At 39.1% G+C, this 24,736-nt stretch overlaps 1 protein-coding gene across 5 annotated transcripts in view; it reads left to right on the forward strand.

The window, feature by feature from the left end:
• The window catches only part of bcas3 (BCAS3 microtubule associated cell migration factor), a 237,606-nt gene that overhangs the window by 98,834 nt on the left and 114,036 nt on the right, over window positions 1-24,736 (forward strand). The gene's annotated exons all lie outside the window — the stretch shown is intronic.

A 24,736-nucleotide genomic window follows, 5' to 3' on the forward strand; every position in this document is an offset into this window, starting at 1 on the left:
TGTTTTATTTATATATTATTATGCATTTTTTTATATTATTTTATAATATTATATATATTTGTATAATAATATACAAATATTTAAAAGATACATTTTTTATAATAAAATTATTTGCAATTTGTCTTTATTATTAACAAAATAAAATGTTTTTTTAATCAAATACAATTATATAATAAAATAATTATTTATAATTGATTAATAAAATAAAATAAAATGGCATATAATATAAAATAATATTCTGATACCACAGAAAATATTAGTAATAAGATATAATATCAGACTCTTGACCACCTTTCTTGAATAAATAATATTACATTTCGTAAAATAATACAAATACAAACAATGACATAAATACTAACAAAAATGTAAAAGTACTGTGGTATATTTGAACATTTTCAGTTTATTATTTGGAGCGTGTTGTATTATTTATTAAAAATAAAAGCTTTGGAGTGTGAGATTATATCCAGTTACTAATATGGCAATCTACTTGACTTTCTTTCTAGCCACGCAGCTTTGCATGGCACGTTTTTATTCTTTATATTGAGCCAAGAGGGAAGTAGAAAGTCTCTATTTCTCTCTCTCTGTAACTATTTTTCCTTGAGGTGAAGGTAAATCATTCAGCACTTTTTGGTGTCTGTGTAGCATTCTTGTCTTGCTGAAGTCCTTTTTTGGCTGTGAGGAGAGAACAGAATGGTGAAGAGTACATTCTGAAAATACACTCTGAAAATTCATATATTTTCATATATCATGTTTTTATGTGTCTGTTTGTAATAGGGTTGGGTCTTTAACTTGAGCAAGTTAGCATTCACCCAAATCTGAACATCCTAGCAACCACACAGCAACATGATGAAGAACACTCAGAACACCTCTATATGTGTGAACCGAGGGCAGCGTTGTGTGTGTGAGAGAGAGAGAGAGAGAGAGAGAAAGAGTTTGTGTATGTAGTGCCAGGGGCGGGAGCAGCTGCTCTTTAAAGCGACTGAATGGACAGCAATGTGTCAAGCATCTGCTGTGTACTCGCTCAAAGCTTTTACCTCCACAGTGCTGCAAGCCTCTCCAACGCACAACCACTCGTACTGTCAACATATGAACCCCATCCTCATCATCTATACAACGATAAACAATTGAATTGCTAAGTTGTGATTTAGGATCAGTGCACTTTGCATTTGCTTGAACGCTTCGTCCATGGCCTTTTGAAGGACTTGGGTTGTCATGTGTGGCCTTGTTGTGAGTGTTTTAGGGCATAATCGAACACATCTGGTCGAGTGGGGTTAAATGTTGGAGTGCGATGAGGTGACAGGAAGGACATGTGTGGATTTCACTTCATGTGCCAGTAAGATCCTTGCAGCCATTATGACAAACATCAGTGGGCGAGTTGTAGACCCTTCTCACCTTGGCCTCAGGTCAGTCTTACAGTATTTGACTGCCTGTTCTCAGCAGAATGTAAGGATTGGTCACAATGGTCAACTAGTTGACCATTAGTTTATCTAGTTGTTTTCTTTTCTCCTGGTTAATTGTGTCTTTAAATTAGGGATGCACGGTTTATCTGGACAATATCAGTTATCAACAGATATAAGAGTTTATTTATTATTTATCAGTATTAGTTAGTATTGGATCTAGTATTATCTAGTATTGCATCTGATCCCAAATCTAGTATTGGCAGATTTGGGATTTGTTTGATTAACATCAATGACATATAAGGCAGCAGGTATATTAGGCTGTTGTCACTTTAAGACCTAATGCGCAGATGCAATATAATGATATGCATCAAATTTCTTTCTCAATTGTTTACATTCACTCAAGACACAAGCGACTGTGCTTACGATGATACTTACAGAGATGGTCATTTTGACATAATTTTGCTCATATGTGCCTGTTCAAGCACAAAAAGAAGAGAAAGAAAATGGAATTCGGTGTTCGGTTCTGTGTGTTGCATAGAAAACCGCTTTGAGTTCTCTTTTACATCTTTCTGTTCTTTAATGCTTTAAGCTAACTTGAAATGTTAAATGGACAGAACTTACATTTTATATTTTTAGAAAATTACAAAATTTCACTCGATAATGATCAAACCGCAATTAATCCGCGAATCACATGTGCTCCGAATCTTTGGGCCTGGTCTATGCGGATCACGGATCAGCTATGATCCCTACTTGACATCGCACATCTTTCGATGTGACTATCGCGGATGCGCACTTTGCGATGTTGATGCTGAAATGATATATATTGTGCAGCCCTAATCTCTGCTGTGAACTGTCTTTACTGAAATTTTTGATAAGATGTCAGGTTAAAATTTCTAAAAACAAAATGTTATAGTGTATAAACGTGTCCAAATTTAGTGTCCCAGATTATGTTCATAATCTGTAAATGTTTATTCAGACTAAACCCAACTGTGACCCCTTTTTTTACTTTTATACTATTTTTATTATTATTTTTTTTAATATATTTTATTCTTAGAATTTGTATTACTATGTTTCTTGTTGTATTTGTATTTGTATATGTGCACTGGAAGCTTCAGTACCAAGAAAAATTCCTTGTGGGTGCAAGCACACTTGGCAATAAAGCTCTTTCTGATTCTGATTCTGAAATGGTGTCAGATGCATAAGTGCCAGGCAAATTAAGATTATTCGGCTAGTTTTTCAGATACTCCGACTATTCAGTTGAAAATATGGCCTTGCACATCCCTAGTAAATTCACACATACTTGTCTCATGCTGCTAAAATTCTTCCCATTCCTCTCTCATCAGTTAGGACCGCTCAGCCTGTGAAAGTTCATACTTGCTTCGGGCACACTGTGTTCTGTCTCCATCTTCCCCACTGTGTATTTTTGTTGTTACGTGTGTGCGTGTGCCCGCCTGCATGTTTCTGACAGCCGCAGAAAAGCACAGCTCTTAGTTTGGGTCCCGCTGTCCCAGCCTGCCACATCCAAGCGTACCAGCACGCTCTGACGGGGGTCTCAGAGTGATTGGCCCCCTCCAAGGTGGGGCCACAATTAAAAGCTAAGAACAAAAGCTCTCCGCGCCAAAGCGTGGGCCTCAGCGACTCAACATATGCCCGCCGCTCCCAGCACAGCCCTCCAGACACTAATGGACTCTGACAGCGTCTCCACACGAGGCGGCATTATCTTCCCCCAGCATGCACTCTCACTCCATAATGTATTGATCGGGCAGCTGCGATGGTATTTTTTACACCTCTGAGTCGGCGCCTGATGTACGCCACTTCATTGAGTCATTACGGTGAGCGGAGAGCAGCGCACAGAAAGAGCTGTTAAAAATGAATAGAGGATGAAGAATGAGAAAGCATTCCATCAAACCCCACCTCTTCCGTGCCGCTCTCCGGACAGGAGACAGCAAGTCTGTTGTATTTGTTTTGTGACTTTTCGATTGTCGTGTGAGTGTGTGTCATAGTTAATGTTGGTTTTTATAGTGCGGTTCTGTCGAATACTTTGGTTAGTTCCATATCATTTGTGTGTGTGTGTGTGTGTGTGTGTGGGACTGTGAGTGTGAGTGAGTTGGTTCTTTTTAATTCATCATAAGCATCCAGCAAGAGCATTGTAGTCCGATTCCCAAAACAAATAATTCTTATGAGTTCAAATGATTCTTATTCATATAATTACCACTGTAGTCCTACTGATGCCTGAACAAATAACTCTTAGGAGTCAGTTCTTTTTAGTTAATCGTTCGCATTCAGGGAGACCAGTGTTGTCTGATATATGAGGAAATGATTCTTATGATTTTTATTTTTATTTTTAGGACCATTGTAGTCCAAATGATTCCTGAAATGTTTCCCGAAATAAATGTTTTTCATTTTAAATGCTAATAATGTGGATTATTTTTACTATTTTGTAATCTTTAGAATAGAGTAAAATGGCTGATAATGGCTAATATTGACCTCATTCTGATCCTTTTGAGTGGGCATGTTCTTTCCGTGTGTGTGGAATGAGCTGCTGTTGAAGGATGACTGAAGAGCTGTTGACAGATGTGAGAGGCGAGTTCCTCTTCTGGAGGTGAGGTAATGTGACATGGTCAGATTCTCCTGCACAGCCCCTCCTCTCTCCAGGTGTGGAGGTGAGGTGCTGCGGGTCATTTCCTGTGCAGATGAGTTTCAGTGTGGGAAGATGATCTGAGCTCACCTGCCCACCACGGCCCACAGAGCCATCCTTTGTTTATTCATTTAGTGTCGCAGATTAACCCTGGCCAGCGGGCCTTCCTGGAAACGGTATCCAGGTGACTGTGGAGAGGTGAGGAGCCTCTGCCTCTCTCTCTCCTCACCTGGAAATAAACGTCTGGTCATTTACACCTGTGTGTTTCCAATCAGCCAGGAACGCCTAAAATGCCTGAGCCAGATTCCTCTGTAGATTCCTCTAAATCAGTGGTTCTCAACTGGTTTGATCATGGGACCCACGTTTTCCCATGGTCATTAAGCCGTGACCCAATTTTGCTTTTAGGAATTTGACCTAATTCCTAAAACAAAAGTGTTTCTATTATGTGTTATAAATGTGTTGTGTTACATATGTGATATATATATGATTAATACTGATGAATAAACAGTATACGGTAAGGCTATTAAATAAAAGTCCCAAACTAGTTTTTTTTTATACAATAAAGTTTGTAGAGACGCCACAAATAAAATATACAAAACAACACAAAGTGAAAATGAAGTGACATTTTGGGGTTACGGAAACAACAGTTTCCATGGCAAATACACAATAATAGCATGAGCTGCAAATGAAACATATGGAAACTGCTCCTGATGAGTAGAATGAACATCATACCTGCATGCAAATCCTACCTAGCTAACATGCAAAGCACCAGCTGCGTAATTTATTTGTACTTTTTGGTAATTTCATGACCTACTAATTGACAACATAACTGCGATGTTGCATGCTAGTAAGTTATTTTGCACTTTATTTATAATGATTTGATATACAGCGTGCACCGTCGCATTTGCACATGCAATTGAAGAGTGCAAGCTACGAGTATGAGAACAGTATAACGGCTGACAGGACAGGAAAGTTTGTTTTTCTGAGGTGAGAAACTTCTGAGGTGAGAGACATAAAAGTTAAATATAAAGCCGCGTTTCCACCGAAATTACCCGGAACAATTTGTACCAGGAACTTTTTTCCCAGGAACTTTTTTCGCCCCAGACCGGTTGCTTTATGCGTTTACACCGCGGTCTAAAGTACCGGGAAGGTAAACTGCGCGCAACTGCTCCTCCCAGTCTGCGACGGACAGTAATCAGTTTTGAGCGCCACATTTATAATAAGTAGGCTATGGAGGAGATTCAAACTGTGCTGCAGTTATGTATTGGTTTACTAACGAGGTAATTAACAAAACAAAATAGACGAGCACTGATACTAAAGCGTGTTCAGAAAGCTCGTATGCGTATAAAATTAGACAACGTATGTTATCAGTGTTATCATGTGAGATGCACTATATTCCAAATCTTCTGAAGCCACATAGTAGGTTTGTGATATAATGTTGCAGCAATGTTGTTGTTGTCGTGTTTTTTTAGCTTTCCAGCATGTTAATGGGAAAAGTACAGATGTCCGATCTGTGAACAAATCATTTTATTAATACAGATCTTGTTAATGAATTGTTTTATTCAGTTCACAAAATCTGTCTGAATGATTTGTTCACACATCCCTTGATCCAATTTGTGAGTTCAACTCAATGATCTGGTCACAGCCATTAACAGCTCAGGTTATAAATGAATAATACAAGACTTGAAATAGTCATACTAACTACTTTTATGATTCTTTTATTGTGCTTTTGGGTCTTTTTTGAAGCTTGAAGTCCTCGTTCATTGTAACTGCATTTAAAAGACCAATCAGGATGTTATTCAAAATTACTTCTGTAAGGAAGAGTTTGAAATGACCTTGGGTGAGTAAATGATGTCACATTTTACATTTTGGACTGAACTAATCCTTTAATTTATCTTTCTGTCCTTTTTCATTCTCCATTTCTATTGTTTTTCTCCATCTGTCCATTCTCTCTTGATCTCACTGAGCTGAGGTGCGCTGGCATCATCAGCCGAGAGAGTGAGCGAGGCAGAAGCGCACACCTCACACATTTGATTCACAATCTGTTTTGGCAGGCCAGGCAAGCAGGAGATACGGCTCTGGAGCATCAAAAAGGTCTTGACAGTTTTCTTAGCATGAGCTTTTTCTCTGTTCTTTTTGTTGTACCTGTTTTTTTGTAATCTTAATATAAGTAGATTTATGACATGCATGTATGTCAGCGTTTGTTTGTGTAGCTACAGAAGGAAAGCGTGTGAGGTTTGCTGTCCAGTGCTGTGTACACTTTAGAAGACCCAGTGCCTCTCTCTCCCTCCCCTTGGGAATGTTATCAGTAGAACAGGAAGCACAAGTTATCACATTCTTGGTGCACACGGCTTCAGAAGAATCCATTAATTTGACGACAAGAGCACAGGACCAGATGTGAAAATCTCGCTTGATTTGAACTTTGTCCAGATCTTATCACAGTAATTTATACCTCATTGTCTCAGTCCAGGGCTGGAAAGCATCATTTCCAGATCATTTTAATGGATTTCTCTCCCCATTCCCTCTCCCCCTTGTTTCAGAGGCCTAGAGAATCTGGGTTTGTGTGAAATTATGAAAAATGCTTTCATTAGTATTCCTCCGCCTCACCGAAACAGACCCCGCACATGGACCACTCTCCCTTCTGTGCGCCCCCGTGCGTAACGGCATTAGAATGGACTCCAAAACGCGCTCCTCCTCAGGCCAAAGGGCTCGCTGCCAGGTACACCCATTATTGTGAACTGTCTCTGCACAGGGACGTGCTCGCCGGGATTCGATCTAGGGGCTCTTCCAGATTGATTGACGTCCGGTGCGGTCAAACAAATGTGCTTCCCTCGTTAGAGCCACCGCTGTGCCAGTATTGAACCCATTCGGTTACATTTAACTCTGCCAGCCGTAACACAGTCACATGGGAGCGGAAATGTATTCAGGAGCGCCGAACACGCAAAGCGGTCTTTCCCAGAAACATGTGTTTCCAATGAACTCCCCAAACTGCTCGCATGTAAGCGGTGGGATAATTTATTCTGCTCTGGATAGACTTGTCATATTAATTATAGCCCAGGCCAGAAAGGCTGGATGGCAGGTTGGAGTCACCTCGGTTATTTTTGGAAGCCTTGAGAAGGTACTGCACGCTCTCTTTTCACCTGACTTAAGGAAATGGCCTCGCAGTCAACACCCATACTGGACTGCATACGCCACTCCTGTCCAAACAATGTCTCAAGTGAGACGTTTCGGTCCTAACGAAGGTCTCATGCCACATTATTGCAAACTCACACTGTTCTATAGTGGTCTCGTGCTGTTTCTTACTGGCTCTGGAGAGTCGAGGTGCTGTTTGCGTTAGTTAGACAGACATCCTGGCGCCTGTTTGCAATGAGGTCAAGGAGGCCAGAGATGCACCTCAGTTGTCATCAGCAGTGGGAAGATAAGCCTTTTAAGCCTGAACCCATGGGCAGAACGTGTCTCCCTTTGCGCTTCTGTCGCCCCAAACTAGGCTGAGTGCTAAGCGGAACATAATTCAGTAAATTAGTACGAGTAAACACAACACAGCCCCAGAGCCGATCAGAAAAAAAAAGGACAGAAACAATGAGGGACCGTGAGCAAAAAATGCCAGAACTATTGTGAATCAAGCTACAAGTATGTGTAAATGATTTGGTTTTCCATTTGTACCAGCAAAAACGTTGACTCCAATGCGTTGTCCTGACTGCAGTGTTCTTGGTTTTAGCTCGGTTTGTTCTTGTGCAAAGAGACAGAGATCGAGCGGTCTGGGCTTACTCGTACTGACCCCAAGAAATATTTCCACTGAGGCTTTGTTGTGAATTCTAATAAACACCATGATTTGAATTAACCGGCAAGCATTTTGAGTCATTTTAATAAATTAGCTCCACATGTTTCTCTCCCTTTTCCCCTTCCACCCCTATCCTGTTCATGGAATCACCCAAAAACACCAAAAAAAACACTCGCTTTGCTTGGTCTACCACTGTAGGGATAAATGTACAACACCCAGAAGCGATACGCTTTTTATCGTGTAGTTTTTGGAGAAAGCGGAATGTACAAAAAAGTCAGAAGTCAGGGAATATTTCTCAGTGTTTTTGTAGTCCAGGAGTTAGAGACGTTGACGTCCAACCTCTGACTTCGCTCAGGCAGCTGGGGCAGGAAAATCAGGATACAATTTGGCACTTAAGGAGACTAAACGATTTCCTCCTCACTGATGATTTCTACTGGGAAATGTGTCCGTGCACTGAAAATTACATCCGGGAAAATGTTTATGTAGTTTTTTTTTTTTCTTCTTCTTCTTCTTTCGAATGAATGAATATTCCTATATCCTTTAACACTCAACACAATGTAGCCCTCTTTTTCCTCTCATTAACCTCTTTTCTTAGTATTTTTACACAACCATGTCACCACTTTTTGGGCAAATGCCTGTTTCCAGGAGGTTGGCAGCACTCTTAAGGAAAACTCCTAAAGAATGGTATTTAAAGACCACTCCTTATGCAACCTCCCCCCTGATTTGTAAGTGCTGAGACCCATCATGCCGATTTGTGTCACCCAAACCCTGACCCATCTACTCTGTAGATGTAAACAGTGCATTACTTAATTCTTTTATTTTGGCGTCTTGCACCCAGTTGGACCCACTTTTAACCCCTCTGGCATTTTAATGTGGTCTGCTGGGAAATCTGAGACCCCTACTCAATGAATTGAAGTTATTTGATGTTGCATGTTGTCTTACCACCAGTTAGACACTAAACATAATGACATTTTCTTTCACTTACTGCCTCATATTATGTCCGTTCCACCTAGAGCGCCAACAAGCCTCTTTCTAACATTGTTTTTCTTTCCTTTTCCTTGCATTTTTTCCTCTCCATTCACAATAAAACTGCAGTTGTACACATCCACCACAACCCGCTGTCTGGAAACAAAGAATTTAAAGCCTGAACCATGGGCTGTTAAAGCCTTTAACAGGGCTGACAGGAAAACTGCCGATAAACCTAAGTCTTGTGTGAAAGATTCGCTTTGTGTACCTCAAACTGATGTTTCTAGTTTTGTCTGTTCTCTCTAAACAAGGCTGTCATTAGGTAATGTGATGTGTGTTCGGGGTTAAGCGGTTGGAGATGCTGGTGCTTAGTTTCTCAGATTTCTGATTCATTTGCTACAAATAAGCCCTGGGGAACCAGAGGTGTTGGGTCACTTACTGTAATGGCTGAGGAACTGAGAGGGGAGGAAATGGAGGGATACTTGAAGAATGACTCCACTTTTGTTTGTTTGAACAGCTCATGCACATTTTTACAAACCCCATTTTAAAAGAATACAACACAAAATACCATAGGGCAGGGACCTTATAGCCATACAGTACGGTTGGCAGTTGGCGCTTTTGATTTGGACCAATACCCTAAACATCCTAGCATTTGTTTGGGCATATTCCGATAAACAAGCTATCGATTCAATTTTTTTCAATTTTTTTAATAATTTTTTTATTTGATTTGGTCATTTGATTTGATTCGATTTAGTTCATTCTATTTGATTACAATTAATTGATATAAATAAATGTCAGTTACAATATGCATTTTGCTTACGTATGGAATTTTGATTTAACATTTGATTTCATTGATTTGAGTTCATTGGATCGATTTGATTGACTCAATTTGATTTTATTCCAACTAATTTTGTTAATATTTACATATACTTGCATATGATAACTCTGTCAGTTAATACTGTAAATTGTAAAGGAAACTTTTTGAACAACAATTAAAAATTAACAACAATGCCCTAAGAGTGAGCTATATTATGCTATATTTAACAGCCATATAATTAACACAACCCAAAATTGCTCTGCATGTGGATACCAACTGAAGTAAACTTAAATATTTTGTATAAAGATATTATTATAACATAAAACTACAAAAAATGTATAAACTTATGCGCACTTCAGTTCAGTACACTAGAAAAGCTCTTCATAGCCCCTTTCACACAGAGATTCCGGAAAATACACGGATAAAGTGACCCGGGATTTGACCCGGGTTCGTTTGATTTTGGTTCATTCACACTGCCAGTGATTTTCCGGAATCAGAGAGTGCGTTCACACACAACCCGTAAAAATCCCGTAAAGACACGTGACATCGATGTGACTTTAATGTCTCAGCAGCGTCTTAAGTTTGCTTATGAGCTGTGATTTCTCTCTCGAGAATCCACGCTTGTGCATTTTTTCTCTGATTCGATCATAAACTTGCGCATTACGTACCGTTTCACAGCTGGCGAACGATCGCGGCTTCAGCGTCATCACTACGACACGGCATTATTACAGCTTTTGTTCACACAGCGCGCGTTCCGGGACTGAACACGGCAATGTTACTAGGTCCCCAACACGGCATCGATCCCGGCATAAATCCCGGGTCGTGTTTGCGTTCACACAGAAGGCGCTCTGGCAATTTGCCGGCAATTTCCCGGGTTCAAAGCGCTGTGTGAAAGGGGCTCATGTCAGCAAAAGTACATATAAATCGGAACATTTTAAGTACAAACTCCCCATATAAAATGTAAACATACAATTTTTGTTGAACATAATTTTCTTTTACTCCGCTTACTCTTTATAGAGCAAGAAATTGCATTTCTGCTGTGTAAAGCATGACTGTGTATTATGGTGTGTGTGTTTTCGTCCCTCTGAGGCTTGAGAAATCCCTGGTGGAGCCTCTGGACTGTGCTCTGTGTATTTCCAACATATGGGAATCAGCATGGTTGCAGTCCCCTCACAACAGGCAAGTGCTTTCACTTGACTATATTATCTGTTAAACATTTTTTCCTCTTGTTTTTTCCTTCAGCACTTGAAAAAAGGGGGAGCGGTATGTGACCCTTTCTCTGCTGAGGGGTCAAGTGGTGATTGCTGATGTTGTCTGCTCTAAACACATGTTTAGCCCAATGCCGCTCACCCAGTCCCCCTAAAGGTTTGGTAACCATTAAGTTACTTCCTAAGTCAGTTCCGGAGTCAGGCCTCAGAGGACTGGGCAAGAGGAGGGTGTGTGCGTATGCGTATGCGTATGATTTAGCATTGTTGTCCTTTTTCTTATTACTTTTTTGTTAATCTACGCATGTGCAAGTTCCCATATGGATTTTCATACAATACATTCAGTCACTGGCTTCCTGGTGAATTCTCACAGGTGAATATTTGCCCGAGACGTGGCATAGCTCACGCGATTCTGTCCCAGACAGGAAGTGCCATGGTAAGCTCTGTTATGATAGTGGATCAGCAGCTAAGAGGAAGAGCTGTGAACTTCACATGGGAGCAGAGCCGCCGAGTCCAACCGTGGCCGCCACCTCAGGGCCCAGCGGCCCGGCAGGAAATGAAAGGATCATTTAGTTTGTGGCAGATGAGCAGGAGGGGAAAGGGAGGGGACGGCGCAGACACAGACACACGATTTTAACCCTCCTGAGACGAGCAAAACAAGCTCTGATCAGATGTGCTGTGCCAGAGGTGTCAGGGTGTACGTGTGTCTGCGGTGACCCAGTGGAGGGTACGTGTCAGAGAGTTGTGTGGTGGGACGGAAAGGGAGAAAGCAGTTGTCATGGCAGCAGCAGTAGCTGTTTTAATGCTGTTGGTGGTGGGAGATTTATGACAAGCCAGTCCAAAGGTGGCTAGCTTCCCTGTCCAAGTGAATGTATCGCCTTCATTTCAGACCTCGAATGCTTGTACTTTCCATTCTGACACATCACCCCACAGCCAGGATGCCTCCTTTGAGTCTCACTGCATTTCATCATTAGCTAAGGCAAACTTCACTGTTACTATTTCTCATACTTAGAGTTTAACACAACCACTTACTCCTAATATTACATTTTTTGCACATAGTGTGTCCCATACTGTGTGTGCTTTGGACTTATAGGGTTAGTTCTCCCAAATAAAATGACAAATCTGTCATCAATTACTCACTCTCATGTCGTTTCAAATCCATATGACTTTTGTTATTTTTTTAAACAAATCTAAGAGATTTCTGCCCCTCCCTTGAAAGTCCATTCTAAACATTTATAAAGAGATTGTAAAATAAATCCATATGAATCAAGCAGTTTAATCCAAGTCTTCTGAAGAAGTAACTCTTTAAATGATACCTGGTTTTGTGTACGAAATTGTGTGACTTCAATAATTTAAGTTTTTTCCCTTGTAGTCTTGGCCAAAAAAATGGGCAAAATCCCATAGACTTGCACTGAAGGAGAGTCCTAAGTCCAGAATATCACAGACGCTTGGTAGTGGACTCTTTTGACTTGGGCCAGTAAGCAACGACCTAGCAACCACACAGAACACCTTAGCAACCACCTAGCAATGCCCTGGCAACCACCCACGATGCCCAAGCATTGCGGTAGTGAGTTTTGTTCAATCAGGCACCAGGTTTTTTCAGAAAATGTCCATTATAATGCATTTCAGGTGGTGTCTTTACTGGTACTTCAGATATGTTGAAATCCATGGATTGTCAAAGGCTATGATACTCATCTCATAGTTCTTTTACCTTAATTATTGCAGTCTGGCCTCTGATTAGTGATGACTCGGAGCACATGGCGGGCAGATGAATGCTGTTCCTATACTACTCGGAACTTCCTTCTTGGTCCTGAAGATATTTAGGGGGGTTTAGGGTTTGAGATGATGAAGATGATGATTTGGGTAAAAGAGCTGAGGGCACTTCATAAGTTATGAAGACCACCTTGAGATAAGAGTGTTATCCTGCACATCTTATTAGTATAATGAGTTATCTATAAATTTGATAGAACTGTTTGATAGGACTGTCTGTTCTGTTGTTCATAACATTGGAAACTATGAGTTTTAGAGTTTGCGTTGACATTTAAGATTTTTCATAGTTTAGTATATTAAAACCCTCTGGAGTCTGAGCGTTTTTTTGGGCCCTGGGGGTGTTCTGACATGCTCTGACATTTGTGCTTTTTTCAGTTGCTTATAAACATATTAATGGCAAAGGTGTAAATTCACTCTATATAGCACAAACAGGACTACAATAATATGTGAGCCACATGTATGTACATGTTTTCATTTTTGAGAGAATAATGTTTATGCGTGGTTATCGAAAAAACTAAAAATTAAAAATTTTGAAATAAGACCACAAAACACATACTAAATATGTGGCAATAAGACTTTTGACTTATGGATGTCGTCGCCTATAGTTTTTTCTTCAAAATTATGTGAAAATAGTCTTGCTTTATCGTTCACATAAAACCATACATTGATTTAAATTGATGTAAAACAGGTTTTGCTTGGAAAGCCAATATGCGAGGGGGCGTGAACGAGGAGTGGTTTACACCTTAGAATACACCCACTCTGCATAATTAGCCATTCACTCAGGTGTGACACTGACTGAGCCACAATGCAAAGACAAAAGATATATTTAGAAGAAGACTTATATTGACCATTTAAGATTTTGCTTACATCTATCTTGTAAATATGTTTTGCTATTTTATTAAAATGGTTACAATTACAACAATAATTACAATTTCAACAATATTTCAAGTGTACTCTTTCTTTGTAAAAAAAAAATGATTATAGGCCCTACATTTTATCTATGTATTCATTAGTTTGAATATAACCAACATTGGAACAGCTAACATCTTAGTTGATGACTTTATTTTTGACAAAAATAGTATTTTATATATAGAAATGGCTAAACAAAAGCTTATTTGATGTGGCAGTATATTCTACAGTAAAAACTGTACCCAAATCTGGTCAACAAAATGTTGTCTTTCATATTTCGTCTGACTGTAACGTTGTTTTCATGAAATATTAGGGCATATTGTTAATTTGCAGTTTAATACGTTGCTTATACAAATAGCCTACATTTTATTTCAACATTCAGTCGATGTTTACTTATCTCAGTATAGCAATACAGTTTGCTAAAACATCATCATTCATTCACACACGCGATTTAAATTTAAACTGTCTTTGCCAGCTGTGGTAAACAGCGCGCATCTCTGCCGTTTATTCATTCATAAACAGAAACCCACGTGAAGAAATTCACGTGAGAAGGAAAAAACTTACTTGTATTCCTCAGCTCGCTCCTCGATATACCCGCACTTCTGAGGGACATTTTCCATTAGTATTATTCCTCACAGCGCTGCAAGACGGTGTAAACAAGTAATGATCTAAATAAACTTGTGTGTTTTCTCGAGCTGATGTGGGCGTTCACAGGATTGCCTCAGCCATTTGCGTTTGAATAGCGCGCGCTCTCCGTGGGCGGGGCCGATTATAACGTAATGAGATGAGATGAGCACGACTGGAATCGCTCTCTTTTAATACAGATTTCACAAGATGAGAATAATTGTTTTTTTATATAAATGACTTCATTTAAAAGAAGAGAATTCAAGCTTCATGCCTGTCTGTCTGTATGTCTGTTTGACTGAGTATTCGCTGAGTTATTGTTAATTTTCGGACGCGTTTCAGAATGGACTTCACTGGCAGAGAGAAGGCAGAACTCGCTTCGTGTTTATTTTTCTTTATTTGGCAAAAAGCACAACACTTTGTTTTTATTGTGAGTATACACAAAAATAATACACATTTAACAGAATCGATTGATGTATGAAACTCCTATGGAAAATCAAAGTCAACAGAGTATTTATGAGTTTCTTTTACACTAATAAAAAAAAAGCGAGCTGGTATCGCCGGCGATACCGTAGACCTCAGGGGGTTAAAAAAATAATTTTTGTTACGTTTATTTTGAGTTAACTGAAAATGTACTGTTGTTTTAAAACTAGGTAGTTGATTATAATTTCGATATTTTAGGCATCTAACCAATATATATTGATACGTTTAATTGGTATTGCTATAAGTTTAATTATAGGTTTAATTGGTGTCCCTTCTTTAATTTTTTCAAATTCTTTTTTCTAATTTATTAGAAGTTAGTCCGGAGCAAAAACTGCTGTAGATGTTACCTTTTTTTGTTTGTTTGTTTGTTTGTACAATGCGATTGTTTTTGTATTTTTATCCACTGAAATCTACGCATTTATGAAATTCGTGGCAGTTATTTGTATCACTTCTTTTCATAGCGTCTTGCAGATTTGTTGGCGAGATTGCGTAGAGCCCCCTCTGATTTAAGTGTGAGATGATGGTGTTGCTCATGCATCACTGCTTAGGCGTGTTCAGGTAAGACTGCAGTGGGGTTGTTTCCATAGTGCTGTGGTTGAAAGTCTTAAGTGTTGTCACTTGTGAGAAACACCTTACTTCCCCAGAACTACATGGCAGCAGGCGCAAGCCACGTTGAAATGACGTGCTGTCGTATACAGCGACACACGGCACAAGAAGCCTGTAATTTGGCTGAACAAGCTGTCTTTGGAGTGAGCACTGCACATTTTCAGAGGGCAGCAGGCGTTTGGGAAAAACTGCAGAGGGTGCCTCTCCTGAGCCGTCACCTGTCAGATGGAGGTTTTATCTTTAAGTCAATATAGCGGCATCATTGCAAGCGTCCTGTCTAAATGTTTACAGGAAATGATTCACAAACCAATGAAATGCGGACTGAACACAAACACAAATACTGCAGAGTAAAGAAATCAAAAGGTTAGGTCGGGTAGGGGGAGGTTCTGTGGTTGTATTGGCTATTGTAGTATTGGCTGGAAGTGGCACATGGCCTGAGGTGCACGGCTCAGACATAAGAAAGAATCTGTGTGCCATTAGAAGGGTGATTAGGATGTCTGCTTTGCCCCCAGGCTCATGACAGCCTCTGGACTATACAGGCCTTTACGCTTGCTGGTCTTCTACATCCACGTACCCTGTCTGCCCACAGCGCTCCACTTCAGACTCCTTATGGAACCAGTGAGCAATCACAAGAGGAGGTGCCCAGCCATAAGAGCCCAAAGTACGTTTGTGTGTGTCCGCTTGAGTGCGTATTTGAGTGCTCCAACAGTGTGAACCAGCGAGGTGCAGCGAGACATTGTTAACACGGTCCAGCTTACAGGCGTGACCAGTATTCTTCTGAGAGGACGATACCGAGGCCAAAGGAAATATTCCCCACACTCGTTTATTTCTCATGGCACTGCTGGAATGTCCCAGTGCATCCTGGGTGTTCCACTCGCTCACTCGTTAACAGCTTTCACACAGGGTACCAATTAACCTCTCACATCCTGTTCCACAACAGGTTTTTTTATTCCACAAATCTCCCAGCTTCTACTCTGAGCGACCCTTTTAACAGAAAACACTTCTCAGTGTGTCTAAAGTCCTCACACAGCATCTCCATTAGACTCGGCGTCCTCAATTTATCCCTCTTGACCTTTTGCCAGAAGGCCACTGGCGGTTTCAATTCAGTTCACTGCACAATTTCCTTGGGTTCACTTTGTGAATTGCTACAAAACATTACAAAAACATTGGAAGCTATCAATGATGATATAATGGGGGCAGGAAAAGGCGCAGGTCACGCCACCCAGACATGCATCAAAACGTTACTCTGCTGGTTTACGCTGCAATGGAAATACTATAGTAGGTATGCACTGATATCAGAATTCTTGCCGAAACGGATATGCTGGTAATTGTCTGCTGTTTTTACTAAATAACTAGACACACTTAAAGGGTAATATCATTTTAATTTGTTTTAATTGGCCAATAAATGATATGGTACCAATGTATGTTGATAATATGGATTTTATGTATTTTTTAGATAAATTTAGATGGTTTTATTATGTTCATGTTTTACTGTAAAAAATTTTGGCCTCTAAAATGTCTTGTTTTTTTAGGTGCAGTGTGTGGTTTTTAGCGGCATCTAGTGGTACGGTTGCAAATTGCACCCAACAGAAGTTATGGTGGCCGACAGGAGATGATGTCGTCGTCTGAGACACAAGAGAGTAGCCATTTAAGCAATGAGGTTTCTTTACAAAGATAAATTAAGAAATTAGGTTTACTTTTTTATTCAGTAAAATGATATGTTATTGCGAATATTATTGTTATTTGTTCATCATGTCAGCTGACTTTAGCTAGCTTCCTTGCACGAAGAAAAACATAGTAACGAAACGTGTTTGTCCGTTTAGGACTACTGTAGAAACATGTCGGCGCATTTCAATGTAAGGGAACCCGCGGTGTATGTAGATATAAATGGCTCATTCTAAGGTAATTAAAACATAACGGTTCGTTAAGTAAGGTCTTTATACGCCACTGAAAACATAAGTTATGTATATGATATTGCATTTCTGTCAACAGATCCTCCTAAATATTACACAATGCACCTTTAAATAAAAAGTCTTCAGTGTCACATGATCCGTCAGAAATCATTTTAATAGGCTGATTTGATGCTCAATATTTCTTATTATTATCAGTTACAAACAGTTGAAAGTGTGATACATTTTTATCAGTATTCTTTTATGAATAGAAAGTTCAAAAGAAAATAATTTATTTGAAATATAAATTATGATAGATATAGGAATATTTTTCAATTTTCTTTACTGTCACTTTTAATCAATGTAATGCGTCCTTGATGAATAAAAGTTCTGATTTTGTTTGGTCTTTATTTTAAGGTAACATAGTTACATTGTACTTACTCAAATAGTTAATAGAGTTATATTAATTAACTACATGTACTTACTATAGAGTTACGGTAAGGGTGTGGTTTAGGGTTAGTTACTTGTAATTATGCAGAGTTTACTGTTATTACTATGGTACATGTAGTAACGTGTAACTATGTCACCTTAAAATAAAGTGTTACTCTAATTCTTAATTTATATATCCATGGTCATACATGATGAGCTTGTGTACTATATGTACGCTTGTAGAGAGAATGAGTTTATGGGAGCATGGGTAATGTAAAGGCTCACACACCCCTTGTGTTGCCACCATGCTGCTCTCCACGGCTATGTACAATCCTGTCACATCACAGCCTATTCAGAATAAATGGTTAAATGTACTTCTCAGTATTTGTTCTTTAGAAAGTAGAGAAACCAGGTCACAGTAGCCCCTTGCAGTCAGCTCTTAATTGGTTCTCTCGCTCCTGGCGTGCATTTTGCCGACAGCAGAAACCGTAACTTGTGTGCGAGCCAGTGTGCTTCTTTGTCCAAACTTCACCGATTTGATCTGAGCCATTGTTGAGCCCTAACAAGTCAGACACCCCACACTTTCCTCCTCCCCAGAGCCTCAGATGTAATTATGGAGCTTGTCTCCTGGCAGTTGCAGTCGGAAAAAGTCACCAACAGCCGAAAAGAGAGTGTCCATTAAGGCTTGTCTGACTCGACCCCGGTGTTTGGAGGGGGTGAAGCGAGGCGCAAAAACGTGGCGCGGGCAAGTAGCAAACACGTCTGTTTACTGGAGCATGCAGCAGCCTTCCAGCTCCTGCTTCCTGGACTTGAGCGCCTACCGTGGGTGTGCGAGGACTAGTTTAGAAGCTTGCGCTGTCCGTGTGAGTCAGCCCGCATCGCTATCAGCTGCCCACTAATTGCAATGAGGTTTCGAGCGGCATTAGGTAAATGTCACTTCACAACAGCAGCTCAAACAGAGAAATCGCCTCTTCGAGCATCTTTTACACACCATGGGTGTCTCTGTCAGCTGGTAGAGCCGCCGACAACATGCACAGATCCACGTAGTTGGAAATCGGTTGAGTTTAAGTGTTTGCCTTCAACATTTTGAGTTTAAATGATCCTCAGTTCTTTCCTCTACAACTTATTTAGAGGAAAGCATTCTCTCATATATAAAGATGCACTAGTGCAGCTGTTAAATTTCTGTCGCTGTGAAACAAATGCCTTGATAGTAATCAATTAGACCACAGAACCATCCACTGTATATGGGTAATTACAACAGCAACAACAACATAATTGGCTTTTAAATCACTTGCGAATGACTGAATTCAAAGCATATGCCCTTGGAGCACACATCCAAGCACAACACGCCATTTCTACCCATCTCCCCTCAGCAGCGGGGCGCAGACAGCCTGCCAACCCACAGCACTTATTTTTCCATTGTTATAATGCTATTTTATCATTAATAGTTTTATCTTAATTTAAATGTTCAGCCCTGGACATTCCAGTTAAATTCTGTCTATCAAAGAACCATATCGGCCATTGGCTGATATTAAAGGATTTTTAATCTATCAGACCATATTGTAAACTTAATTGTGCATTCTCATATTATTATCCCTATTACTTTTTTTACATTCCCATTCACATTATCTCTGTCATCTTCTAACGCTCACTTAAAGATCATCTTTAAAAACACTAATCATGTAATAACAATTTAATAAATGTAATCTTTATCAAATCTCAAAACGAATATCCATATTTTCGTACTGTACATTATAATGTTGTGATGCCTAAATTCATTGTAGTATTTTAAAATGATTTATTTAGATGACAACATAAAGAATCTAAATATTGGCAAAAAGGGCAAATTATCGTGTTTATAACCCAAAACATATAACTTTATTATCAGCTTATTTGTTTTGTTTAATACAGGATCTATTTTAGCTAATATTTCATATTTAATGGGATTCTAACGTTTCAAAAATACTTCTGTTAAATGGAATTTTGATCAAATCTCAAAATGAAAATCTGTTTTTCATACTGTTCATTATAATGTTCTGGTGCCAAAATTCACAGCAATTAAAAACTACTGTTTTTAGGGATTTATTTTTAACTTATAGTATACATTTTAATATCAGCATCAGCCATGTTTTTAATATCAGGGGATCCCTATTTCAGTGTCATGTCCTGTTATTCAATTTTGGAGGGTCTCCCAAATTCTTAAAAGTCTCTCCTGGTCTTTTAAGTGTGGGAACCCCCCCCCCCCCCCCCCCCCCCCCATATTTAATTGATTGCCTTAATGAGGATGTGGTCATCATGATCTCATCTTTCATGCCACTAATGATCTTATATAAGTGTTCGGTACATTAAACATTAAATGCAGTCCAGGCATGTCTTTACCATTTTTTTAAAAATTTCTATTCCTGAATGAAGTATTCAAATTCTTGGGGAGAACATGATGTTTCTTTTCATGTGTTAAGAAGCCATCTCAGTGCCACTTTGGGTTATAGCCACTCCTGTCACTGCAGATAATGGACAGCTGACATGCTGGTGCAGAAACATGGCTCTGGGCCGTCCGGCGGTGACATCCCACTAGCAGACTGCCACCACGCTCGATCACTTGAAAGACACACTCAAAAACTCACCATGACAGACATTGATCACCACTGTCACTTGCTAGCCATGTCGTGATGAGTTTGAAGTCACACACTAGACATGCAAATGCCGCGGCGTGACACTAATGGTCATATAGTTTTTGCATGTGCGTGCTCGTATGTGTCTGCCTGTCCGTCTCATATCTCAATGGAGAACTGAGGAGAAAGCAGAGAGGGGGGGGAAAGCACACTGCTGGACACGCACAGTTTGCCAATTCGCTGTTTGTTCCGGATTTCTGCCAGTTTACACACTCTGCTCATTTTATTCAGGCTCTGGTTGAGTTCCATGTTCCATTCCCTTTTGAAGTCACAATCGTTCCTCCTGGCCCTAAATTAGCGATAACATGATATCACTGTATTGCTATAAAAAGCTTTACACTCCCTGCATGGGCTTGTCTTGTTGTTTTTGCTTTGAAACAAAGCGAAGAACACACAAACAGGAGCTGTTTTGGGGGGTTTACAGCTGCTCAAATGATGTTTTTTTTTGTTTTTTTGAAGGGGCGTAAAAAAAAAGAAAAGGTTTTCGAGTCCTCCAGGAAAAGTTTCCTTGAAGAACACCGAGGCTAAATTAGCTGATGTTCAGTGGAACCTGAATTTGACATCATTCCTGAACTCTCAGCTTTGCCTGAGTTGTTCTTGTTGCTGTGGATCTCTGGTAGGATGTAGTTTGTAATTAGACACAGATGTTTCTAAAGCAGCTTGGCCAGACTGTTATTCTTGCCTTGCTGAGTACTTATTTTACCCTCCTCTTTTCAAGCTGCACTCACTTTAAAACTTTTCCCAAAATTCCAAGGCCTAATGCAGTTTTATGTGGCATTTAGTTGCACAGCAGCCATGTGATGTTACAAAAGGGCCTTGCCCTAATTAATTTCTTCCATGAATTCTGTTTTTTTTTAATAACCAGCAAATTATTCTGTATATTTATCATCTAGCCTCTGTAATGAGTGTCAAGGATTTGAGAACATCACTTATATTGAAAGGGAATGTGTTTAAGGATGGTTTTGTTTGTTCATTTGTTCATCTGTGAGAACAGAATGACGGATTGAATTCTGGAATTTCCCGCTCCAATGTAACCACACTCTCTGCTTTTCAAAGCATTTCAATGATGCTGAATTGCAGCATCATGGTTAAGTCTGCTGTGATGTGAGGTGGAACAGGGAGAACTGGCTCTGTCATACAAGGATTAGTTTTCAATGACTTTGACTTCTAACTTTTTGATGCTCTCGACCTGATACCAGTCAAGTAACAAACAGATTTGAGGCTTAAAGGTGCTCTAAGAGATGTTGGGTGACGTCACTTCTTGTTGATGTTCGAAGTATTGTCAAACAAAACGGAGGCTAGCTCGACCAAATAACATAGAAGTCTATGGAGGAGTGAGACAGCTCTCAGATTTAATCAAAAATATCTTAATTTGTGTTCCGAAGATGAACGAAAGTCTTACGGGGTTGGAACAACATGAGGGTGAGTAATTACTGACAGAATTTTCATTTTTGGGTGAACTGTCCCTTTAATGACAGTTTCTTAACTGAAGTAGAACCTCATATAGTAAACGACTGATTTGAAACAATCTACATGCAACCATGCATGAAGCACATAGAGACTGAACTCACAATTGATTTCAGTACAGATGATACATCAATAAGCATAAATATACATTTTTGATCATCTTATTTTATTTAACTGTTTTAACTCTTTCCCCGCCATTGATCAGTTATCTTTGTCTTTTATAAGAAAACGCTTCCCTGCCATTGACGAGTTTTTATGGATTTCCGTTTGATCACTGTTATTGGGTAGGGGGTGCTATTACGCATCTCCTGAATGAGTATGATCTCATATGTAAGCAGATGCACATGAAAAATAATGCAATCATCAACAATAAATATATAAATCAAAATGGCCTAATGTTACAGAGTAAAATGTTGACCAAGTGGTTAGGACTGTGCAAGCTTTGGTGGTGTTGATGGACTCGATCTACTCCATCTATGTTTTGCTCATCAAATCTGATCCTGACGTAGTATTTGACAAAAATTAGATTTTTCTCAGCTTTTTTGCTAAAAATGTTGCTTTTTTTTAATGAAACTTACCCACATTCAAGTGTTTATAAAAAAAGAATGCATGAAGCTAGAATAAAATGTTTTTTATTTATTTTTATAAATCAGAGGGTCTGTTGATATATTGCATGTTCCGATATTCATGAAACAAAATATTCTGGGGGCCATACAAATTTTGTGAAAATGAACAAAAACGCTGGCTTTGAAAGAGTTCATTTATTTTTTAAATGACTGAACTAATTAGATTTATTTTATTTAATATTTATTTAATATTTTATTTTTAATTTAATTTTATGCTAAGGTGGTACAATTCTCTATCCAGAAAAAGGTAAAATTAAGTATAATAAAGTTGCTTACTTTCTGGAATAACCCTTCATACCTTAAAATAAAGCATATGGAGGCATTTCACTAGGTTTTTGGAACAGTAACAAAAATAGTGAGCATTTTAATAATCTTCTGATGACGCCAGCGGTCCTTTCACTACGAGAGACTGATGCCGCAGCTGAGCATGCTGGTTTGAGCGGTTGGTAGCAGTGTGTTAAACTTCTGAACTGAAAGACACATTGTGAGAGGCAATTCCGTTTTCATCAAAGTTAAATCAGTCTCTCTTTAAAGTGGCTAAAACGGTTCAAATTAGTGGTGGGCTTTTTCAAAGCCAATATATAGGAGTCTCTCAAGGCCATGTGTTTGTGGGCTGTGGCGTGCCTTCTTTTAAGGTCAAATGTTGCGCAGTGAGCTCGTCGATGACTCACATGGTAAAATCCACTTTTTAGAAACCATCATGAGCTCATCTGAGCTTCAAACTGTTGCACCTGACCGAAATCCTGAGGAGATGAACAAAGTTAATACCTAAGAAGGAAAGTATGGTGCTGTCGTTCTTTGCCGAGGCCGTGATTTCCTCCCAAAAGCCGGTCTAAGTGTAATTAGTCTGTTCCATCAGAATTTGTATTTTTAGCTCTGGAGTGACTAGAGAGAGAGAATATGGGAGCAATCTATGACTGGCTGGTATCCACATATGGGCCTGATCTGGCTGTTTGATGCAACTTGCCGACCTCCATATTGAAGAGATTTCCAATTGCAACAGCACCCATGTGCCATGTCTCAAAGCATTGTGTTCAGCACAGCATTCAATGAAAAGGATGGGATAGGCTATTATTCTTTCAGTTTCGTGTAATTTTAACACAATATTTGTGAAACCAGACAGATTTTTTTAAATAGTGAATGTTTTAAGTGTTTATAAAAGTTTTACATCTAAAAATACATAGTAGTAATGTTTCAAATAATAGGGGTTAAATGGATCGTATTTGATCCGTGATCTGTGATCTATGATCCATGATCCTTACGGACCAGGCCCCGTGGTTCGGCACACATGTTTTGTGGATTAGTTGCTAAGTTTCTCTATCAATTTCCTTTTCCAATTTCCACTATCAGTTTCACTATCCCATCCTTTTCATTGAAGACTTTCCTGTAGCTCAGTGGTAAGAGCATTGCGTTAACAACACAAGGTTGTGGGTTCGATCCCAAGGGATTGCACATACCTATGTATAAATGTATAGGATAATGCAATGTAAGTCGCTTTGGATAAAAGCGTCTGCCAAATGCATAAATGTAAATGTAAATTCAGTATTTCCACAGAGAGGGGCTTTTCAGATTCGCACAAACAGCAAATCGATTCCTCTTTTGCATCTCCATGTGCTTGAATAGACATATACACTAAAAAATTGTCAAAATATCAGTCTCAGCAAGTATTCTCGTAAACACAGAAGGTTTTGTCTTAAATGAATGTAAACAGTTGAGAAAGAAATCGGATTTGTATCATTATATTGGATCCGTGCATTCAGTCTAGAAGTGACAGCAACCTATAAATATCTGCTGCTGTCTAAGTCATTAATGTTAATCAAACAACAAAACGCATCTTTAACATAGATTAATCTATATTTAATTTGTAGTGAACACGATAGTGCTATTTTACATTTAGGCCTAATTATTAAGTCTGTACCTGAATACACTACAGTTCGACCTTACATTATTTGTAACTTTGTTATTTTCTATGTATCTGTGCTTGTAGTAAGTGTATTTGATTTGATTTTTTTATTTTACTGATTGTTCACTTGCCTATAATAATGTTTGAACTTTATTTGTTAGGCTAGTAGTTTTTGCTGTGGTATCGAACTTAAGACAATAATTGTTGTATTGACTACTGGTGCAATAACAAATGAGTGCTTGGTGCCTTTTTCATTTTCAGTTATTTTAAAATTGTTATACTACTAGTACTTAGGGGCACATTAGTTAAGTGTGCCAGGATACTTTGATTCCTTCACTGGAAAAGGCAACCACACAGAAATCCCACCATTATTATCTGTGCAGTTTTCTTGTAATTACTTAGCAAGCTAGGAAAACATTTCCGGTTCTATCTGCTTATACCACCAGAATCTCAGTGTCATCCTCATATTGATAAATAAGATGTGGTATTGCCATAATCACAACCAATCTGTAATGATGGTTTTTACATAATGACCAAACGTGCAGCAATTT

Source organism: Leuciscus leuciscus (genome assembly GCF_965113295.1).
Source record: "Leuciscus leuciscus genome assembly, chromosome: 9".
In the NCBI taxonomy this organism is placed as follows: domain Eukaryota; kingdom Metazoa; phylum Chordata; class Actinopteri; order Cypriniformes; family Leuciscidae; genus Leuciscus; species Leuciscus leuciscus.